Below are 24297 nucleotides of genomic sequence, written 5' to 3' on the forward strand. Positions count from 1 at the left end.
ATATGGCAAGACAAATCCCATATGCTTAGAGTTAAACACAGAATGTCAATGAAATGAAGCTACCCCCCACTGCTACCAATGGCTTTAATTCTAACAAGCTCAATGTAGAGACATAGAGACCACAATATTCAATTAAATTAATATTCAGTGAAAAAAAAGCAGTACTATATTAAAATGTGCTGATAAAAGTGTACTTAAATTCGCTTATACGTCCAGTTGATTGCAGGTAGATTTTGCCACCCAAAGCTCAGATGTGTTAGCAGAAATAACACAAGATGTAACACTTATATGGCAAGACAAACCCCCTAGGCTAGGAGTTAAACACAGAATATCAATAAAATGAAGCAACTCCCCACTGCTACCAATGGCTACACTTCTAACAAGCTCTCTGTAGAGATACAGAGCCCACAATATTCAATTCAATTAATATTCAGTGAAAAAAAAATAAAATGTAGTACTATATGAAAAAGTGCAGATAAAAGTATACTTAAATTTGCTTATATGTCCAGTTGATTGCACGTATATCTTAGCAACCAAAGCTCAGATGTTTTAGCAAAAATACCACAAGATATAACACTTATATGGCAAAACAAACCCCCTAGGGTAGGTGTTAAAAACAGAATATCAATGAAATAAAACTACCCCCACTGCTACCAATGGCTACACTTCCAACAAGCTCTCCGTAGAGACACAGAGACCACAATATTCAATTCAATTAATATTCAGTGGGAAAAAAATGCAGTACTATATGAAAAAGTACAGATACAAGTGTACTTAAATTCAATTATACTTCCAGTTGATGGCAGGTAGACCTTAGCCAGCCAAAGTTGAGATATTTCAACAGAAATAACACAAAGTGTAGCACTTATATGGCAAGACAAACCCCCTAGGCTAGGTGTTAAACACAGAATACCAATGAAATGAAACTGCCCCCCACTGCTACCAATGGCTACACTTCTAACAAGCTCTCTGTTGAGACACAGAGCCCACAATACTCAGTTCAATTAATATTCAGGGGGAAAAAATAAAATGCAGTACTATATGGAAAAGTAAAGATAAAATTGTACTTAAATTTGCTTATACTTCCAGTTGATGGCAGGTAGACCTTAGCCAGCAAAAGTTGAGAAATTTTAGCAGAAATAACACTAATTATAACACTTATATTGCAAGACAAGCCCCCTAGGATAGGGTTAAACACAGAATATCAATGAAATGAAACTATCCCCCACTGCTACTAGTGGCTACAATGGCTAAGATCTACCTAAACTTCTAAGAAGCTCTTTGTAGAGACACAGAGTCCTCAATATTCAATTCAATTAATATTCTGTGAAAAAAATAAATAAAAATGCAGTACTATATGAAAAGGTGCAGATAAATGTAATGAAATTCGCTTATATATCCAGTTGACTGCAGGTAGATCTTAACCAGCCAAAGCACAGATATTTTAGCAGAAATAGCAAAAGATGTAACACTTATATGGTAAAGCAAACCCCCTTGGCTAGTAGTTAAACACAGAATATCAATGAACTGAAACTACCGCCCACAGCTACCAATGGCTACATTTCTAACAAGCGCTTTGTAGAGACACAGAGCCCACAATATTCAATTCAAATAATATTCAGTGAACAAAAAATAAAATGCATTGCTATATGAAAAATTGCAGATAAAAGTATACTTAAATTTGCTTATAAGTCCAGTTGATTTCAGGTAGATCTTAGGCAGCCAATGCTCAGATGTTTTAGCAGACATAACACAAGATGTAACACTTATATGGCAAGACAAAGCCCCTAGGCTAGGAGTTAAGCACAGAATATCAATGAAATGAAACTAACCCCCACTGCTACCAATGGCTGCACTTCTAACAAGCTCTCTGTTGAGACACAGAGCCCGCAATATTCAATTCAATTAATATTGAGTGAGAAAATAAATAAAATGCAGTACAATATGAATAATTGCAGATAAAAGTGTGCTTAAATTCACTTATACATTTAGTCAATTTCAGGTTTATCATACCCAGCCATAGCTCAGGTATTTTAGTAGAAATAACACAAGGTGTAAGACTTATACGGCAAAACAAACCCCTTAGGTTAGGAGTTAAACACAGAATATCAATAAAATGAAAATACCCCCCACTGCTACCAATGGTTACACTTCTCACAAGCTCTCTGTAGAAATGAAAACATGAAACTTAGACTAATGAACAAGTCGAGTAGCAGCAAGACCAAACCAGTAAACACAAAAGATTTAATAAGATTAAGCGCTTTTCCTTTGCTCTGTCAGCAAACTTCTTCAGACAACATAAATATTCACATTGTGGGTATTTATACATTTCGCTCTGAGTTAATTAGTTGATTAGTTAATTAACTTACAGAAGCAGCCAACTTCTCTAATTACAGAGCCATCCACTGACATTAGTAAAATATTTACGTAAAAAACTAAACAGCATTCACAACCAGATAATGATTAATAATAAATCTAAAAATAAAGGGAAATTATAATATTACTAATAGTTATGGTAATAGTTAATATAAAAATAGTAGATATAGGAAAATCCATATATCTATATGTATCTTATTTATATATACTAAATAACATATATCCATATGTATCTTTTTTTGTATATATAAAAAAAATACTAGAATAGATTTCAGTGTGAACATTCAATATAAATAATTCAAACATATATCATCATTCACTTTACAATTCCTCCTATCAAAAATATATATTTATGTCTAATTCATGTTAAAACCAGATGTATTTAAAAATGAATAATTAAAAAAATCTAATGTTCTATGTTAATATATTTTCCTAAATTCATCTTTTTAGACTTTTAAGCTTTAACACACTGCTCAAACTACAGGTTTCATTTATACCTGGTAGGTTATATGCATTAAGTCTAATCTGCCAGAATAACTCCAGCTCTTCAAGTTGCAGTGGTGCAGGACCACCTATTACATCGAGATCTGGCTGGTCTATAACTAAAAATCTGAACTGATGTCCAGGAAATTCTGCAACATGTGTAGCTAGGGCATTGTCTTGTTTGTTCCTGCTGATGGCATATGAGTGCTCATACATACGGTCACGGAGTCTCCTCTCCGTCTTACCGATGTAAAATGCCTGGCATCCCTGGCATTTGGCCAAGTACACTACCATTCTAGTGTTGCAATTGGCCCTACACTTCAGTCTATATTGAACATTTTTTTATTTTGAATCTATTGGATTCAGTTACTAACTTGCAAAAATTGCAATTCTGGCATTTGTACATACCAGTAATTTTTGGTTGTTTTTTCCAGCATTGTTCATATAGTGCCTTCAAATTCCTACCCTTCCTAAATATAGTGCCCGGGTATTCACCAAATTTATTTAATATACTAGGGTTACTTGCTAAAATAACCAAGTTTTTTTTGTAGTATCCCTATACAGTGGTAACTAAATGTATTATAGGTTGTAATGAACTTTGTTTCTGGTGAATCAGGTGTGGCAAGGACACTCAATTCTGTTACTATAGGATTTCCCATATTTTCTGATGTAATCTCTTGCATGGTAACTATCTTTTTCATAGACAAAATAGGTTTATACATTCCTTTAGTACGTTTGTCACTCACTTCCAAAATCAATCCTGAAATTAGTTCCAAAGGGTAGCCTCTCTGTGTGAACATCATTCCCAAGAGTTGACATTCCTCTTGGAAATCCTGTTCAGTAGAAACTATACTGGGTACTGTAGAACACAGAGCCCACAATATTAAATTCATTTAATATTCAGTGAAAAAAACAAATAAAATGCTATATGAAAAAGTGCAGATAAATGTATACTTAAATTCACTTATATGTCCAGCAGATTGCAGATAGATCTTAGCCAGCCAAAGCTCAGATGTTTTAACAGAAATAACACAATATGTAACTCTTATATGGCAAGACAAACCTCCTTTGCTAGGAGTTACTCACATAATATCAATAAAATAAAACTACCCCCACTGCTACCAATGGCTACACTTCCAACAAGCTCTCTGTAGAGACACAGAGCCCACAATATTCAATTCAATTAATATTCAGTGGAAAAAAATAAAATGCAGTACTATATGAAAAAGTACAGATAAAAGTGTACTTAAATTCAGTGGAAAAAAATAAAATGCAGTACTATATGAAAAAGTACAGATAAAAGTGTACTTAAATTCAGAAATAACACAAGATGTAACACTTATATGGCAAAACAAACCCCTGAGGATAGGGATTAAAAACAGAATATCAATGAAATAAAACTACTCCCCATGCTACCAATGGCTATACTTCCAACAAGCTCTCTGTAGAGACACAGAGCCCACAATATTCAATTCAATTAATATTCTGTGAAAAAAAATAAATAAAATGCAGTACTATATATAAAAGAGCAGATAAAATATACTTAAATATGCTTATACATCCAGTTGATTGCAGGGAGTTCTTAACAAGCCAAAGCTCAGATATTTTATCACAAACAACACAAGGTGTAACAATTATATGGCAAATCAAACACCCTAGGCTAGCAGTTAAACACAGCATATCAATGAAATGAAATTATGCCCCACTGCTACCAATGGCTATAATGGCTGCTAAGATCTACCTACACTTCTGTGAAGCTCTCTGTAGAGACACAGAGTCCACAATATTCAAATCAATTAATATTCTGTGAAAAAAATTAAATGCAGTACTATATGAAAAAGTGCAGATAAATGTGTACTGAAATTGGCTTATATATCCAGTTGATTGCAGATAGATCTTAGCCAACCAAACCTTAGATACTTTAGCAGAAATAACACAAGATGTACCACTTATATGGTAAAACAAACCCCCTAGGTTAGTAGTTAAACACAGAATACCAATGAAATGAAACTACCGCCCACAGCTACCAATGCCTACACTTCTAACAAGCTCTCTGTAGAGACACAGAGCCCAGAATATTCAATTCAATTAATATTCAGTGAAAAAAATAAATAAAATGCAGTACTATATGAAAAAGTGCAGATAAAAGTATACTTAAATTTGCTTATACATCTAGTTGATTGCAGGTAGATCTTAGTCAGCCAAAGCTTAGATGTTATAATAGAAATAACACAAGATGTAACTCTTATATGGCAAGACAAACCTCATTGGCTAGGAGTTATTCACAGAATATCAATGAAATGAAACTACCACTCACAGCTACCAATGGTTACACTTCTAACAAGCTCTCTGTAGAAACAGAGAGCCCACAATATTCAATTCAATTAATATTCAGTAAAAAAAATAAAATGCAATGGAAAAGTGCAGATAAAAGTATACTTAAATTCACTTATACATCCAGTTGTTTGCAGGTAGATCTTAGCCAGCCAAAGCTCAGATGCTTTAACAGCAATAACACAAGATGTAACTTTTATTTGGCAAGACAAACCTCATTGGCTAGGGGTTATACACAAAATATCCATGAAATAAAACTACCCCCACTGCTACCAATAGCTACACTTCTAACAAGCTCTCTGTAGTGACACAGAGCCCACAATATTAAATTCAATTAATATTCAGTGAAAAATAAGTAAAATGCAGTAGTATATGAAAGAGTGCAGATAAAAGTGTACTTAAATTTGCTTATCCATCCATTTGATTGCAGGTAGATCTTAGCTAACCAAAGCTTAGTAACCAAATCAAACACCCTAGGCTAGCAGTTAAACACAGCATATCAATGAAATGAAATTATGCCCCACTGCTACCAATGGCTATAATGGCTGCTAAGATCTACCAACACTTCTGTGAAGCTCTCTGTAGAGACACAGAGTCCACAATATTCAAATCAATTACTATTCTGTGAAAAAAATTAAATGTAGTACTATATGAAAAAGTGCAGATAAATGTGTACTGAAATTGGCTTATATATCCAGTTGATTGCAGATAGATCTTAGCCAACCAAACCTCAGATACTTTAGCAGAAATAACACAAGATGTACCACTTATATGGTAAAACAAACCCCCTAGGTTAGTAGTTAAACACAGAATATCAATGAAATAAAACTACCGCCCACAGCTACCAATGCCTACACTTCTAACAAGCTCTCTGTAGAGACACAGAGCCCAGAATATTCAATTCAATTAATATTCAGTGAAAAAAATAAATAAAATGCAGTACTATATGAAAAAGTGCAGATAAAAGTATACTTAAATTCGCTTATACATCTAGTTGATTGCAGGTAGATCTTAGTCAGCCAAAGCTTAGATGTTATAATAGAAATAACACAAGATGTAACTCTTATATGGCAAGACAAACCTCATTGGCTAGGAGTTATACACAGAATATCAATGAAATGAAACTACCACTCACAGCTACCAATGGCTACACTTCTAACAAGCTCTCTGCAGAAACAGAGAGCCCACAATATTCAATTCAATTAATATTCAGTAAAAAAAAATAAAATGCAATGGAAAAGTGCAGATAAAAGTATACTTAAATTCACTTATACATCCAGTTGTTTGCAGGTAGATCTTAGCCAGCCAAAGCTCAGATGCTTTAACAGCAATAACACAAGATGTAACTTTTATTTGGCAAGACAAACCTCATTGGCTAGGAGTTATACACAAAATATCCATGAAATAAAACTACCCCCACTGCTACCAATAGCTACACTTCTAACAAGCTCTCTGTAGTGACACAGAGCCCACAATATTAAATTCAATTAATATTCAGTGAAAAATAAGTAAAATGCAGTAGTATATGAAAGAGTGCAGATAAAAGTGTACTTAAATTTGCTTATCCATCCATTTGATTGCAGGTAGATCTTAGCTAACCAAAGCTTAGATATTGCAGCAAAAATAACACAAGATATAATATGTATATGGCAAGTCAACCCCCCCTAGGCTAAGAGTTAAACACATAATATCCATGAAATGAAACTACCCTCCACTGCTACCAATGGCTACACTTCTAACAAGCTCTATGTGGAGACACAGAGCCCACAATATTCAATTCAATTAATATTTTGTGAAAATAAATAAATAAAATGCAGTACTATATGAAAAAGTGCAGATAAAAGTGTACTTAAATTTGCTTATATGTCCAGTTGATTGCAGGTAGATCTTAGCCAGCCAAAGATCAGACAGTTCAGCAGAAAAAATACAATATGTAACACTTATATGGCAAGACAAACACCCTATGCTAGGAGTTAAACACAGAATATCAGTGAACTGAAACTACGCTCCTGTGCTACCAATGACTACACTTCTAACAAGCTCTCTGTAGAGACACAGTGCCCACAATATTCAATTCAATTAATATTCAATAAAAAATAAAATAAAATGCAGTACTGTATGAAAAAGTGCAGATACAAGTTTACTTAAATTCGCTTATACGTCCAGTTGATTGCAGGTAGGTCTTAACCAGTCAAAGCTCAGATATTGTAGCAGAAATTGTACAAGATGTAGCACTTATATGGCAAGACAAACCACCTAAGCTAGCGGTTAAAGACAGAATATCAATGAAATGAAACTACCTCTCATTGCTACCAATGGCTGCTCTTCTAACAAGCTCTGTAGAGACACAGAGCCCACAATATTCAATTCAATTAATATTCAGTGAAAAAAATAAATTGCAGTACTACACGAAAAAGTGCAAATAAAAGTGTACTTAAATTCCCTTATACATCAAGTTGATTGCAGGTAGATCTTAGCCAGCCAAAGCTCAGATATTTTAGCAGAAATAACACAAGATGTAACAGTTATATGGGAAGACAAACCCCCTAGGCTAGGAGTTAAATGCAGAATGTCAATGAAATGAAACTTCCCCCACTGCTACAAATGGCTACATTTCTAACAAGCTCTCTGTAGAAACACATAGCCCACAATATTCAATTCAATTAATACTCAGTGAAAAAAATAAAATGCAGTACTATATGAAAAAAGTGCATATAAAAGTTTACTTAAATTCATTTATACATCCAGTTGATTGCAGCTACATCTTAGCCAGCCAAAGCTCAGATATTTTAGCAGAAATAACACAAGATGTAACACTTATATGGCAAGACAAACCCCACTAGGCTAAGAGTTAAACAGAGAATATCAATGAAATAAAACTATCCCCCCACTGCTACCAATTGCTTTACTTCTAACAAGCTCTCTGTAGAAACACAGAGCCCACAGTATTCAATTCAATTAATATTCAGTGAAAAAAAATAAAATGCACTACTATATGATAAAGTGCAATGAAAGTGTACTTAAATTTGCTTATATGTCCAGTTGATTGCACATAGATCTTAGCCAGCTAAAGCTCAGATATTTTAGCAGAAATAACACAAGATGTAACACTTACATAGAAATATCTGTAAAATCCATAGCAATGCTAAGGTATATACAGAATATTGATTCTTTCTGAAAAGATATATGGGCTGCCTCCGCACTTCAGCTACCCTCTTTTGAAGTTCCTGTACATCCTCCAAGGCAAGTCATCATAGTGACAAACCTGCACTCCAGTTCAGTAGATCCCTGTCCTCTGTTGATGCTCCCTCATGATCCAGATCCACGCATCAACTATGGCTAAGTTACTGGGTTTGGCTGTCATCCTCTGCTCCAATCCTGCATACACATTCAACATCTTGGTTATCTTCTCATTCGTCCAGTTGAACTCTCAGATGTGTGTCAGCCTCCTCAAAGTAGCCATGATTCTCAGGTTCAAGAAGTCTGGAAAATACATAAACAGAGAAATGCTCACTGAAGTACCACTCAGTACACAGTTAGCAATGGTCTGATCAGCAAATGCATCAAAATCAATATTTGAAACTGGTGCTAATTTCATATTATCAGATCATTGGAAGATAACAGGAATGTGTCACACATGCTGTCATTTATATATACCTATTGGGTGTTTACAGAGTATACTCGGGTGTTTTGGAGCATAAAAAAATTGACACAGATGTGCATGAAATGGATTCCAAAAGCATGCATTTTAATGAACTTCATTAATTATGTATGGTGCAATGTTACTTAAAGGGGGTGCACACAAGGTGCACTTTGCTTTTGTGATAAGGAGTGAGAAGTAAATTGGCAATTGGTAGCTTTTCTGTTTTGGTGATTAGCAAATCTCTTAAAGTTAGTCATTTCAAAAGGTACTTGTGTAAATTAATATTCATTCAAAGTGTTATCTTTACCAGAAGTTGCTATAAGTTAGTAGAGTATTGCTATCTAGAACTTTATCCATGCAGGTGTTATTCCTCTAAATAGTTAATTTCAGTCCGATATGCAGTTGTATATACAGACTTCCATTGCAAACATTAACAGTATATGAAGGCTGATTTACGGATCATCGGCAATTCTTACTGAGAACTCCTTATTCTCTGTTGTGTGACTATGGAAAGCTACAGATTCTGGCACTGTTATGGATATGTCTTCAGTGATGATTCTTAACAAATGTATTATCAGTACTGGCTCAAATTACTAAGGATTTGTACCATCTGTGGCCTGGCTACAGAACCTGAGGATTACCAACACGTTCCATAAGTTCTTCAATTTTCTATTTGCTGTAGTATTTGTATATGACATGCAAGCAGACTGATGTGACATGATGTTCTTGTCTTTGGACCTCCATACAATATATATGTATTGTTAAATGTTCTAATCCCCCTCACAATTTTTAAAGATATTGCAAGTTAGGCTGATTTCATCTGTGTTATGTGTAAAGACATTAATGTTACTTGTACAAATGTCACATTAGTATTTTTCACACACAGTGTTTTACAGATATTTTCAATACACTGTAATGCATACTGTTTATGTTGACATATAGTGTTCCCACAATGAAATGCATGAATGGGCTCAAACATGAATATTATCATGTGAGTATCAATGTCTTTCAGATAGCCAACTGTCCTAGGGGTGACAACTTCTCCCTTTAGGAAAATTGCATCATAATTGATGCTCTCAGCCAACAGTGAAGGACTCTGCTAGGCCATTCATGTAATACTCTTTGGAGAAATGAAATCTGGTTGGACCTTACCAACATGATCAATGCAGCTGGAGGCCACAACCAATCCCATGAAATTTGTAGATGATGCTTCTTGGACACGATCCTTCACTCAGCCAACAGAGTGCCACCTTATGAGAGATCAAGGGATGTGCCAACCCCTCGATGACATAATAAGAGGGGGAACTATGCATCCCTGGTGGTCAGACAAAGCTGGATATCCAGGACAAACATTAACGTATTTATTTCCATTACACACCTGTGTATTGAGACACTTACTGCAAGTTGCTGAAACATGCATATTCATGGATTGCTGTTTTTGATATACAGTTGCAAAGATGAGACATTTTATGACATCCACACAGGGTGAGGATGATGAATGTAAGTCTAATTACAAGTATTGATACAAATGAGTTGCAGAGAGGGCAGTTCAAACAACATTTGTAATGATGTTTGCATTAATAATAACAGGTCCATCTACTTTGGGACTAAACCAGGGATCAGCAGGTGAGTGTCTCTAAATTGTTACTGTGAACATTGCCTTGTTAGTGCCTCTACCTCATTTCATGGCACTGCTATTTACTGTTATATTGTTGTTTCCCTACCATTGAACGCTACAGCCACATCCAGTAGAATTTCAAGCTGTCCATTTTAAAGTGCAGACAGACCAGACATGTTACAAAAAAAAAAATCATAGCTTCTAACAGTGTGTAGCACATGATGCTAGATATTTTTGTCAATATTTGTCAATACAGGCCCATCTGGTATACAGCTGCAATGTCCATCATGTGAGTATTTTTGCCAAATATGTGACTATGCTGTCTTTCTCTTTACTTTACTGCTGCAGAATCCACAGTACAACCTACAACTTCCCCACAGAAGGAGTCTATCAGTGGTATGCTATTAAGTATGTTTCATACCTGTCCTTGCTGGCAGTCTTGTAGTTGACCTCCATTAATACTGTGTCCTTCTTAGCATTTTTAGGTCAGCCTACATCAATGTCTTCATGTGCACATAGGAGTGATACGTGCATGTCACGCATTCTGCATGTTTTGACTGTGTTCACCTGGTTAATGGTGTAAATGATGTGATCATTAATGCTGTTTTTTTCCTAAACTAGTCAAAGTTCATACCTCTCCAGTACCACCCTCTTCCTGTGAGTTTTTGCCAGGTGTGATTTTTTTTAATGCATCACATATGCCATGTATGTTGGCCATGCAAACAGATTATATACTTATATTATGCAGATTCCATGAAACATACAAACAGTGCACCACAAGTGAAACCATTATTATTTGCAGCATTGCAGTGTGTTATACATATGCCCTATATCTTTGATCATATCCATCATGTGATGATGGCACATTGTCCTGGTCTGTGTCTTTGTATCTTGTAGCATATCAGCTATCTGAATCATCAAGCAGTTCATTCAGTGATCATGATGTTGTTTATGATGTGTCTCAGCATGGAAGTGTGGCCCCTGGTACAAAGGACCTTGAGCTGTTTGGAAAGTCCATTCATGAATTTGACAGTAATTTTGCAGCAGATGTAGCCTCAGATGTGAGATGCTGCCACAGCAGATGTTGAACAGGGTGAGGTAGTTGAGCAACACATCCCATTTGAGAGAACTGCTGCTGGCAGTTCCACATAACAACCAGGAACAGGACACCACTGTAGATGTAGGCAAGCAGATGTTGTACATGGCCAAGTCTCAAAGGATGTCCACCCTCCAATGATTGGTCACAGCAATGGCATTGTTGAGATGCTGTGCACTTATTCATGCCACAAATCATGTGGCACACCAGCTATATGTCTTGCATGAAGGAGAGGAGTGCAGATACATTGAGATTATGGCTGCACTGGCTGCTCAGAATGAGAGTCTACTAGCTGTGGCATGGTCAGTGGAAATTCTGGCCTCTACAGTACTGCAGCAGTGTTATACTGTCAGGAGGATTCTGCATTCCCTGACTGTGCTTAACAGATTGCAACCTATGAGAGGCAGGTCACTAGTCTGAAGAACCACCACTGACCATTGAGATTCCCTGTCTGTGGTCCAACCTACACAGAGTTTAACTGCTAGCTCTTCTATTTTGGTCCCACCAGTCACAAGGCCTTCAACTCGCAGTCATGCTCCTTCACCTTAACATGGTGTTCTCACCCCATCAATCTCCTCTGTGGAGCAACCAGTTCATCATCTGTTTTACGTGTTCAGGACAGAATGGACCATGGTATGAGACATCAGTGAGATCACTCTACACTGTGTTAGAGTGTGTCCAACAATGCAGTACACATAGCTGGCTCATATTATTGCAATACCACTGTACTGTGATATGTGTTTTCTGAAATTAAAATTTCTGCATTATGTCCTGTAAGATTTATCTTTTTTCATGTAATTATATTATAGAGGTATGTATGTGTAGCACTGATGTGTGTCTCTTATTATTAACATAGAGTGATACAACAATCTGAGTATGTGTGCATACCTGTATCAGTTGTGTCCTGAGTTGATGATCTCTGTTTTGACATATATGAATATGTTCACGTTGGAATATGTTATGATTATGTTATATATTAAGCTCAGTGCGTACATCTAGTGGGTACTTGTCATTAGATGCAATCTGTGTTGCTGTAATGGGGCAACACCTGAACATCAATATTCAGTCTATGTACTCCTGCACATGTGACTTGTCATGACTCAGATATTTGGGTCAGATGCTGACACTTGTGCTTGCGCCATACATTTCATGTGCCATTGGCTTCTGTTCCCTATGTCCTCCTGCTCCTCCTCCAATACTGTGGGATGTCCTATTCAGACATTTGGGGTTCTTGAAGTAGTTCACCCACACCTGCAGCTGGAAGACTGCCATGTGCTCTGGTTAGCATGTTGTGCAGCATGGCAAACACTGTTATCATCTTTGCTGCTTTTTCCAGGTGTGTATTGTAGTGCACTCCCAGATGTGTCCAGACATATGAACCTAGCTTTCAGTACACCAAACGGGTGCTCTATGGTACTTCTGTTTATTGCTTGTGCTCTGTTGTAGGCCTCCTGTACAGGGTTTGATAGTTCACAGTATGGGGTCATTAGCCACATCTCAAGTGGATTACCACAGTCACGTGTTGTGGGAAATAAAAACACATTTGCTCATAATGGATATTGTTGTGAGGGGTATCCTTAACTTGCATCCTAGCTGTGTTCCTGTACTTACCCAATAGTAGTCACTCAGGTATTTCACCTTGCTGGAATGCAGCCCTCAGTCCATTTTCCCTCCAAATGGCAGCATAATGGACACTTCCAGGGTGTGTTGCCATGATGTTTGTTATGCTGCCATCTGCTGCACACACAACCTAGCAGTTGATGAATGGTCAGTCCTGTCTATTAACATATCTGTCTGCTTCAGGACATACTGGTGTCCTGATAGGTATGTGTGTGCAATCTATTGCACCAAGTACATATGGGAAGTTTGCTATATTACAGAGCTGGTGCAGTACAGCTCTCCACTTCATGGAGGTGGATGGAAAGTATATGTAGTCATCCACCTTGTTTCCAGGAATTTTGACAGGATACAACTGGCAGCTGTCTGTGATACTCCCACAGCATCCCCCATGTGTCTCTGGAATTCCCCAAATGCAAGCACACCCAGGCTGAGACACACTATGGTTTCACAGGGGATGGAGTTTCCTCTCAAGGTCTGCACAGACATGTGTGGGGCACACATGTTACAGACAGCCTGCACCAGTTGCCTGTCTAGACAGTATCTGTCGATTATTTGCTGGTCTGACAACTGGTTTAGTTGAAGTCTTGCTCTGACAATAGCTGGCTGCCTTCTAGAATGCACAGCTACAGCCTCATTTATGGCTTGCATCACTGCAGGCTGGTGCAGTATATTAACAAAAAGTTGCATTTCTATATATTTTTTGTTTTGCTATGGATATCACCATAGACCATAGTATTTGCATCCAGTATGTATGCTCTAAGGATTTTAGAAACAGACTCAGCATGGCTGTTCATTGCAGTTCAGTTGCACTGTGTGCGCACAATGTGTTTTAGAATCAGACCAGCATGAGCAAAATCCCAAATGATCCTACATTGAATAGTTAAGTACTTGGTCTACCCTCAGCATAAATTCTAGAAATGCATTCGAACCAGGTGCAACTTCTACAGGCTTTATGGAATCCGGTCCCTTATTGTATATGAAATTTCCAGAGGAATGTGGTTTGATGAAAAGTAATGTGGATGAAATGAGTTTTAGATTAATTGAACTACAGTTTTATGTTTCTTGTTCATAAAGTAAGCCGGCAATGATGAGTAATAGAATCTTATAGCTACAGTAAAGAGTCGAATATCCAAACTAATTGGGACCAAAAGTAGTTCAGATAATTATCTTGTTCAGATAATCAAACATACATTGAACAGGATAGAAAACTTCTAAACTCTTGTTTTTTCTGTACTCAGGGAATATACTTTTCAACCATTCAGTAAGTCTGGTGGACAATAATCTTTTTAACACACAAGCAGGCTACAATTTCAAAAAAACATACACAGGCTAATATCTGTAACATTTACATATTCAGACATTATGAGGTTTGGAACAGACTAATTTGCCCTGGGACATCTTCAAGTGGGGCTAGATAAATAGAGTAGCAGGAATTAAGAGTATATGGGTCGGATAGGGTTAAATTGGATGGAGGGATGTTGGAGAGGAAGTGAGTTAAGGGTAAGAAGGGGCTTAAAGGGTTTTATGCAAGTGTAACAGGGGTAGGAGTCACATTTTTGGCATGAACTTCCTTCCCTCCCTCCCCTCCCCCTTTTTATTAGTGGAGATTGTGGTGATTCAGTTTGGATAGGACGGAGAAGAGGGGCAGGCTTGCCTTCCATTGTTCCCCCTCTGATGTTGGATGTTCAATTCAAATAAGTTGGGAAGGAAAGTGAGCGGTTGCACTGCTTGATAATTGTATAAGTAAGCAGAGCTGCTTATTTGGTTGGAGGTGTAATTCAATAAAGTGAAGGTGAGCAGTGTAACATTGCCTTGTAAGTGTGAGGAAAAGTGACCAAGCGGGGGACACTGCTTATCAAGGGTGAGTGGTTACACTGCCCTAATGGTTATTTTATGTTTCTTTCATGGATTTTTGTTACATGGATGTTATTAACACCTATGTCATTTTTGGCTGAAATTAATAATTATTGGTTATCAATATATATATATATATATATATATATATATATATATATATATATATATATATATATATATAAAAAATCAGACACTCTAAAGAGTCAATCAAAAAAGAGTGAACATTATCAAAAAAGGAAAAAAAATGCACAAATGAAAAGTATTTTTTTTGGGGGGGGCTCCTGCACCAGCACCCCCACCACATGGAAATTATATATACTAATCCTGATATTGCACATCAAAAGGAAAATTCCCTTACCCCATTGCGTTGTGATCTCATACAAAAAGCTGCTGGCAAAAACTACTTAGAGAAGAATGTTTGCTCATAAGACCATTTGTTTTTTTTGTTTTTTTTTACAGCACTAAAAACCATTCGCTCTTATGATTGTTCTCTCTTCTGGACTACAAGTCTGACTATACACACACACACACACACACACACACACACACACATATATATATATATATATATATATATATATATATATATATATATATATGGATCTAGGACTATTGAACAAAAGTTTAATAGTCCGAATCCACATTCACCAAACACACTTTAGTGAAAGCACTTTTAACTGAAAAAGCGCTTTCACTAAAGTCCCCAAAATAAACACCAAAAAATAAAAAAACAAAAAAAAATAAAAAAACACATAACTAATGTGTACGCAGGGGGGCAAGTCCCCCTGCACCTCCCCCCTACTTTTATATTCTCTCTCTCTCAGATCGCACTACAGTGAGGAAAAGGGAATATTCCCTCATCCCCGCTGTACTACAGTCTCAGCAACAGACATTCATCCCTGATTTTCCCTATATCTTATCATACTTTCGCGAACGTGCTTTTTCAGTGAAAAGCACTTTCGCGAATGTATGATCGGCGGTTTCACTTTCGGTGAAACTGCCATTTGTGCATTAGTATGGATCCCATATAGATAGATAGATAGATAGATAGATAGATAGATAGATAGATAGATAGATAGATATATCGATATAAGAAAGGTATACAAAACTGTGGTACAGAAACCTGGAAAATGAAAATAGATCATTTGAGGAAGTTAGAGATGATGGAGACTGCCTGAGATGGGTGTTAGGATGCACACCAAGGGACAAAGAAATTAGTTCAGCACAAAAGCCCCAGTATACTCACCTGCAGAAAAGGTTAAAAAGAACATATTATGCTAATTTTGGTACATGTGCAGGAAACAGAAGATAATCTGGGGAAGATTTGGGACAGACAGTAAGAAGACAAGAGGAAAATATTCATCAAAGAGATGGATGGATTCTGAGACAAAACCTGTGAGAGTCAAACGTTATTGTCAAAGAAAGTAGAAGAGTCATACTGAATTGAGAGAGATGGCAACAACTGATGCAGCACTCCAAACCCATGTATAAAATGAGGAAAATGGAGCTGATGATGATGATCCATATAGGTTCATAGGTTCATAGGTAGGTACTAGGCTATCTACCCGAGGGCATTTATAAGCCTAGCCAGAGTGTATCGGCTTTCATGGCCCCATTGATTAATTAACTGATCCTCTGTCAAGAAGAGCCAATGAAGTGATCCCAGGGGTGTATTTTCTGTTACCCATCCACTCGTCAAGGTTTCTCTTGAAGAGTGTTAGTGAGGTGCTCTGCCTGATGTAATTTGGAATTTTGTTCCAAAGCATGGGGAGTCTCTGTGACAGGAATCTATCCCACCAGCATGTTCTATTTATTGTTGTGGCGAGGTTTAGCTCACTAGAGCGCATGGCTTGCAGTGACTTGGATTTCTTTAGGTGGAGCATGTCCATCAATTCTGAGTTGGACATGGCTTTGTCAGTCAGGCAAAGATCACCTCTGAGTAAGCGATATGCCACTGAGTACAGCCAGAGTTTTTTCAGTCAGGCTGCATATGTTTGAGGCCAATAATCCTCTTGGTGAGGTGCTTTTGTGGTCTTTCCAGCTGTTGGAAGTGTCTTGTGAGGTACATCCCAAATGGGGCATTGTACTCTATGATGGGTCTAATGAGTGACGAGTAGAGGGGAACTATAACCTCTTTATTTCTAGATGCAAACCCTTTAGTAATTAGATGGGCCACATAGAAGGATTTCCTAACTCCTTTGGCAATAAGATTGTCAAAGGAGAGATTACTATCTGCCTGGGTCCCCAGATCTCTTATTACCTCTTCTGTATTAAGGAGGCTGCCACCTGTGTGGTAATTCATGGGTGTTTTGTTTTTCCTTAATGGGATGACTATGCATTTTTTGGTATTTAGCTTGAGGCCATGACTTTGACACCAGGTTTCCATCTCAGTAAGGCCCTTTTAGAGGATGTCCGTGTCCGCCAGAGAGTCAATTATGGCTCCCAGTTTGCAGTCATCGGCAAACTTGGTTAGCCATAGTCCTCCTTTGTTTGCCTGTACTTCTGGGAAGTATATTCCAAACAGTAGGGATCTCAGGACCGAGCCTTGTGGGACACCACTTGGGACTGGTTTAGAGTTGGACCTGGAGCCCGCTGTTCTTACCGTGTGAGTTCTGTCTGTAAGTCAGTTGGCAACCCATCTCATGACATAGGGGTTTATGTTCAGGCTGGTAAGTTTTTCTGTAATATCCAAGTGGGGAATGGTATCGAAGGCCTTGGTGAGGTCAAGGTAGGCTGTGTGAACTACCTTTTCCTCATCTATGGCCTTGGGGACTGTCTCGAAGAAGTCAACCAGGTTTAGTAGGCATGATCTGCCCTTAACAAAGCTGAACTGGGTTGGGTCAAGTGTTTGGAGGTTCCCAATGTCTTTGTTAATGAGTTACATAATGATGAGCTCCATAGACTTGCAGACCAGGCTAGTCAGGCTTATGGGGCGATAGTTACCATGGTCAGTTGTGGCCCCTCCTTTCTGGAGAGGAAAAAACGTTGCTATGTGCCATTCTATGGGCACGTAGCCTGTGGAGAGGCTGAGGTTGAACAGTGTGTTTAGGTGGGGGGTTAGTTTGTTCTGTAGTTCATGTAAGACGCAGTCTGGGACACCATCTGGTCCCATTGACGCTGTGTTTTCGGCTTTTGAAAGGGCTGTTTTCACCTGTGCGTCTGTGATTTTTTGGGACACTACACTTTTCCAGTATTGTTGTGGGCCCTTTTGGAGGTGAGAGGGGGGTGAAGTTTGCACTGAATCTATCTGCCAGGATGTTGGCAATATCAGTAGGTTCACTATATTTTGTGCTATTTTGCACTAGTTCAGTGTATATCTGCGAGTTGCCACTTAGATTCTTAACATAGCTAAAGAAGGCTTTGTGGTTATCTTTTGAATCCTTGGCTATTTTTCTTTCGAAGTTAGCCTTGGATGATTTCATGAGAGACCTCAGTTTCTTACTGATACTGATCAGGGATGTCTTTCCTTCTTGGGATTTATAGGTTCATAGGTTCATAGGTTGGTACTAGGCTATCGGCCCTATGGCATATGCAAGCCTAGCCATAACAATTCCCTGGATATTTCTTCCCACAATATTTACTTCTCCAGGTCCCTGTCTAGCAGGGCGACTGACATGATCCCCAGGGTGAATTTCCTATCTCCCATCCAATCATCAAGGTTCCTTTTGAAGAGGGCCAATGAGGTGCTCTGCTTGATATGTATGGGCAGTCTATTCCAGAGTAAGGGGAGTCTCTGGGTCAGGAACCTATCCCTCCAGCATGTTTTGTTCATTGTGATGACAAGGTTTAGATCCCTGGAGCGTGTGGCTCTGAAGGATTGGGATTTCTTTAAGTGGAGCATGTCCAACAGCTCAGGGTTTGACATGGCCTTGTATGTTAAGCAGAGATCGCCTCTGAGTAGACGATATGCCACAGAGTATAGCTGGAGTTTTTTTAGATGGTCAGTATATGGCATCTGCTTTAGGCCTGTGATTCTTTTAGTGAGGTATTTCTGTGGCCTTTCCAGCTGTTACAGATGTCTTGTGAGGTACATACCAAATGGGACATTATACTCTATAATGGGTCTAATGAGGGATGAGTATAGTGGTACAATGACCTCTTTTTTCTGAATGAAAAGCCCTTAGTGATGAGGTGTGGCACATAGAAGGATTTTCTGACTGTTGTGGCAATGTGGTTATCGAAAGTGTGACCACTGTCCACCTGTGTCCCTAAGTCTCTCATCACACTTTCGATGTTTAGTGTCCTGCCACCTATGTGGTAATTCATGGGTACATGCTTTTTTCCAAAGGAGATAACTATACATTTCTTGGCATTAAGCTTGAGCCCATGGCTCTGGCACCAGGCATCTGTTTATGTAAGGCCCTTTTGTAAAATATCCACATCATTTGGGGATTCAATAATGACACCCAGTTTGCAGTCACCTTCAAACTTTGTTAGCCAGAGTCCCTTAGTGTTGGCCTGTACTTCAGAGAAGTAGATGCCAAACAAGAGTGGTCCCAGGACTGAACCCTGAGGTACTCCACTTGTCACTTGTCTGGAGCTGGATTTGGAGTCATCTACTTTTACTGTCTGGGTTCTGTCAGTAAGCCAGTTAGCAACCCATCGAGTGACGTAGGGATTTATGCACAGCTTAGTAAGTTTATCTATGATTCCAGAGTGGGGGATGGTGTCAAAGGCCTTGGCGAGGTTCAGATAGGCTGTGTGGACTGCCTTACCCTCATCCACAGCTCTGGAGACTGATTCGAAGAAGTCAATCATATTCAGGAGACAAGATCGGCCCTTCACAAACCCAAACTGGGTGGGGCCAGTGTTTGAAGGTGTCTTTGTTTATAAGTTCCATGATAATGCGTTCCATTCCCTTGCAAATCAGGCTTGTCAGACTGATGGGACGGTAGTTCCTGGGATCCAAGGTGGATCCTTCCTTATGGAGCGGGATATCTGTAGCTGTGCGCCACTCAGTGGGCACGAAGCCTGAGGTGAGGCTATGATTAAACATGACACTTAGGTGAGGTGCCAGTTCATTTTGTAATTCATGTAGTACACAGCCTGGGATGTCATCTGGTCCCATGGATGCTGTATTGTTAGCTTTGGAGAGTGTGGTTTCTACCTGTGTGGCCACGATTATCGGAATTTGGCAATCTTTTGGTATTGAGATGGGCCCTTTAGGGGTTGAGAGTGGGGTGAAGTTGGCACTAAATCGATCTGCCAGGATATTGGCAATATCCTTGGGATCAGTATATTTAATGCCATTCTGTTGTAACTCAGAGCAGATCTGAGCATTGCCATTTAGATTCTTGACATAACTATAGAATGCCTTGTGGTTGTCTTTGGAATCTTTGGCAATTTTATTTTTGTAACTAGCTTTTGAGGATTTTATGAGGGATCTCAGCTTCTTACTGAGGCTGGTGAGGGAGTTTTTTGCATCCTGGGATTTTCCTCTTTTTTTGCAACAGTTTCTTCCTTCTGTTGTATAGTTTGTTTATAGCAGGGGACCACCAGATTGGCTTCCTTTTTTTGGAGAAGAGCATCTTGGTTCTATTTGGGAATGGCATGATTCATGCACGAGTGGATGTGCTCGTACAGTGCCTTAGTGTAAGATTCTGCAGTCAAACTTCCAGATCCCGTCTGCGTGGGTGTTGTGAAGTTTGTCACTTCTGACTTTAGTAGCTTGAAGTTGGCTTTGGAGAAGTTTTTTAAGGAGGTTTCCTTACTGGGGGGTGGGGGTGGGATGTGGATGTCAAGGATGATTTGCTTATGGTCAGACCTGACCAATGAGGGGGTCACCACTGGTGTGGAGCATCTATCTCCCATTTTGGTAATGACCAGGTCTAGGATATTGGAGCCCCTGGTGGGACAATGGATTAGTTGATCCAGGGCGTGGGAATTTATGAATTCCAAGAACCATTGGGAAAAGGAGTTGGTACCTGAGTTGTTTTCCCAATTAATCGCAGGGTAGTTGAAATCACCCAGTATTAGGGTGTTTGGTTGTATCTTAATATTTTCCAGTATGTTTAGAAAGCTGTAGTGAGAATCTTGGGGCATGGTTGGGGATCTGTAGCAAGCTACAGTTTGGATTGCAGTCTTACCTAGTGTTAGTTGCACCTGGAGAATTTCAGATGCATTGTGTTGGGCAACTAGCCTGGAGGTGTGAATATCCTTGGTGAATATGGACACTCCTCCACCTTTAGTGTTTCGGTCCCGGTTTTGTGGCCGAAAAGTGTGGTAAAAATTCTAGCCTGGTATTGCAGGGGTGCTCTCTGGAGCCTTGAACCAGGTCTCAACTACAGCACAGATATCAATGTTCTCCATTTTTAGGAGTGCCTCGAGAGAGTGCATTTTGAGGTTTAGACTTCTAGCATTGAGTAGCATTACCTTCAAATTTTGCCTGCTTCTATTTGTTACGGTGGTGGTTTTATCCTTTGAACCTTACCTAAAAAAGGCACTATAGGGGTGTCAAGAGCTTTAGCCAGTAACCTGAATCCCAGGGGTGACAGGTGCAGACCATCTCTGGCAAAGCATCGTGGTTTGTCGATTATGTCTTCCGAGGCAGACAAATACTGGATCCCCTTTGGATGACACCAGAAGATTAGCCAATTGCTGAAGTCAGTCATTTTGTCCTTATACTGTGGTATCATTCTGGGCGAAGGCAGGATGCTACTCAGGGCTAGCGTCATACCTGCCTGGGTCACATGATCCAAGAACTCTTCCATATCTCTTTTCATGTAGTCCAGGGAGGTACGTCTCAAGTCATTCACTCCAGCATGGACAATGACAGAGTCGTATTTGTACTTGTTGTGGAGTGACTTGAGTGCATGCGTTATGTGGTGGATCCTGGCACCCGACAGGCAGCTGACTGTAATTTTCTCCTTGTTCAGTCTGGTGAGTGGGACATCAGTGTGCCTGACTATAGAGTCACCTATGACTAAAGTGTTGGGTACATTGTCTCGCCTTAGGGGCTGTTGTTGGGTGGAACACTGGTGTTGTGAGCTATGTGTCACTTTGTTTGTGACTGGGGTTTGTTTGCATTTCGGCTTCAGAGGTCCTTGTTGCTTGGGCAGGTTAATGTTAAGGGCCTCCACATATGAGGGTTTAGTGTTGCTATGTGTGGGTGTTGATGGTGTGGGTTTTGAAGGGCTATGAGTTGCTTGAAGTGTGATGCAGGTGTTAACCTTCTCCTCTTGACTGTCTAGCACAATCTTGGCCGGAGAGAGCTTTGCTTCCAGTTTGGCTATGTAAGTGCATCTTTCACAGGTTGTAGTGTTGGGTGGTAGGAGGAGAGGATTGTCTGTGTACATGAGGCAGTTGCCGCATTGCCCCAGTATGCCCAGATTCACCAGGTGGACAGGAGAAATCACCGGAAGCTGACCCTTGGGCATGCCTGTTTAGGTGCTTTTATGCAAAGTTTAAGAGCTGTTTTCCCTTACCTTTGTGAGGTACTTTGCAATTATAGGCTGTTTAGTGCCTATGATTAATTTCTCCTTATTGACAAGGAGAGCTGAGTGAGTGTATCTGTTTCAGGCTTCCTAGTGCTTTCCAGCAGGTTCTAGAGCAAGTGCTAGTCACAGGGGTTCAGATTTTAGTGCTACTACGGAGAAACCAGCTAGTTTTAAGGGAAAATTTGAAGAGCAGACTTTCTGGCACCTGGAATAGTTTAACTGTAGCCTCACAGTGCTGCATGATGTGAAAAATGTGCAAACTCACACGTTTTTAAGCCAGAAAGTTGAAAGGGATCGAAATCAGCCCAAAAGGCTAATAAAATTACAATTTCAGAGCTGGAAACCACTCCTCTAGCGTTAGGCAGTACAATGCTCACCAGTACCACTGGTAGGCAGTAAAACTTCCCTCTACCAATGCAAGGTCTGGATAGCTCTGAGCACAGAAAATAAAGTCCTGAGACAAGCAAAGCTTGGGATATGTACTGGCTAGAAAAGGTGGGAAACGAGCAAACAAGATAGTATTTTTTTTGTTAAAACAGGCTAAACAATGCAATAATACAGTAAATAAACACAGAAAAGGCTAACACACTTGAGTGTAGTCCTAGACAGTAAATGCAATTAAAACTCTTCAAAATTTGCAATTTAAAACTTTTTTAAATGAAGCAAGGCAAGTGCACAACTGAAAAACGATTTAAGAGGAAGTAACACAGCAGAATAAGCAGCTAGTCTATATATACATCCATGCTCTTTTTTCTGAACTAGTTTCCTCTTTCTATTGTATAGCCTGTTTATTGCAGGGGTCCACCAAACTGGTTTCCTTCTCTTAGAGGAGTGAATCTTGGTTTTGCTAGGGATGGCACAATCCATGCATCCTTGTGAGTGCTCATAGAGTGCATTTGTAAAGGTTTCTGCAACTTGGGCAGCATTATCTTTTAGCGTGGGGGGCTGTGAAACTTACCACCTCTGTCTTAAGTAAGGTAGTTTGCTTTAGAAAAGTTTTTTACTGTGGTTTCCTTAGTTGGGGGTGGTGGTGGGGTGTGGACATCCAGAGTGATTAGTTTATGGTCTGATCTAACTAGTGATGGGTTGACCTCTGGTGTGGAACACCTGTTACCCATGTTGGTGATGACCAGGTGCAATATGTTTTCACCTCTGGTAGGGGAGTTTACCAGCTGATCCAGGGCATTTGAGTTGATGAATTCCAGGAAGTGCTGGGCCTGGGAATTTGTACTCGAGTAGTTTTCCCAGTGAATGGTAGAGTAATTGAAATCGCCCAATATCAGGGTGTTTGGTAGGACCTTCATGTTTTCCACTGTCTCCAGAAAGGTGGAGTGGTGGTCCTGGGTCATGGAGGATGATCTGTAGCAGGCCACAATTTGCATTGCAGATTTGCCCGATGTTAGTTGCACATGGATGATCTCAGAGATATCATGCTGCGCCACTAACCTGGAGGTGTAGGTATCCTTGATGAATATGGATACACCCCCTCCTTTTGTGTTTCGGTCTGTGTTCTGTGGCCGAAATGTGTGATATGGGTTGTAGCCCTGTAGTGTTGGGGTGCTCTCTGCAGCCTTGAACCAGGTTTCAGTTACTACACAGATGTTGACGTTCTCCATACTGAGGAGTGCTTTGAGTGCATACATTTTGAGATTTAAACTCCTGTCGTTGAGTAGCATAACCCTCAGTTTTTTGTTAATTGTGCTGTTTACAGAGGTGGGTTTGACTTTTGAGCCCTGTCTAAAAAAGGCACTATGGGGGCAGCAAGAGCCTTGGCCAGTATTCAAAAGCCTAGGGGTGACAGGTGCAAGCCGTCTCTTGCAAAGCACCGCGGCTT

Source organism: Protopterus annectens, chromosome 10.part0 (assembly GCF_019279795.1).
Source record: "Protopterus annectens isolate FY-2018-M chromosome 10.part0, PAN1.0, whole genome shotgun sequence".
Lineage (NCBI taxonomy): Eukaryota > Metazoa > Chordata > Ceratodontiformes > Protopteridae > Protopterus > Protopterus annectens.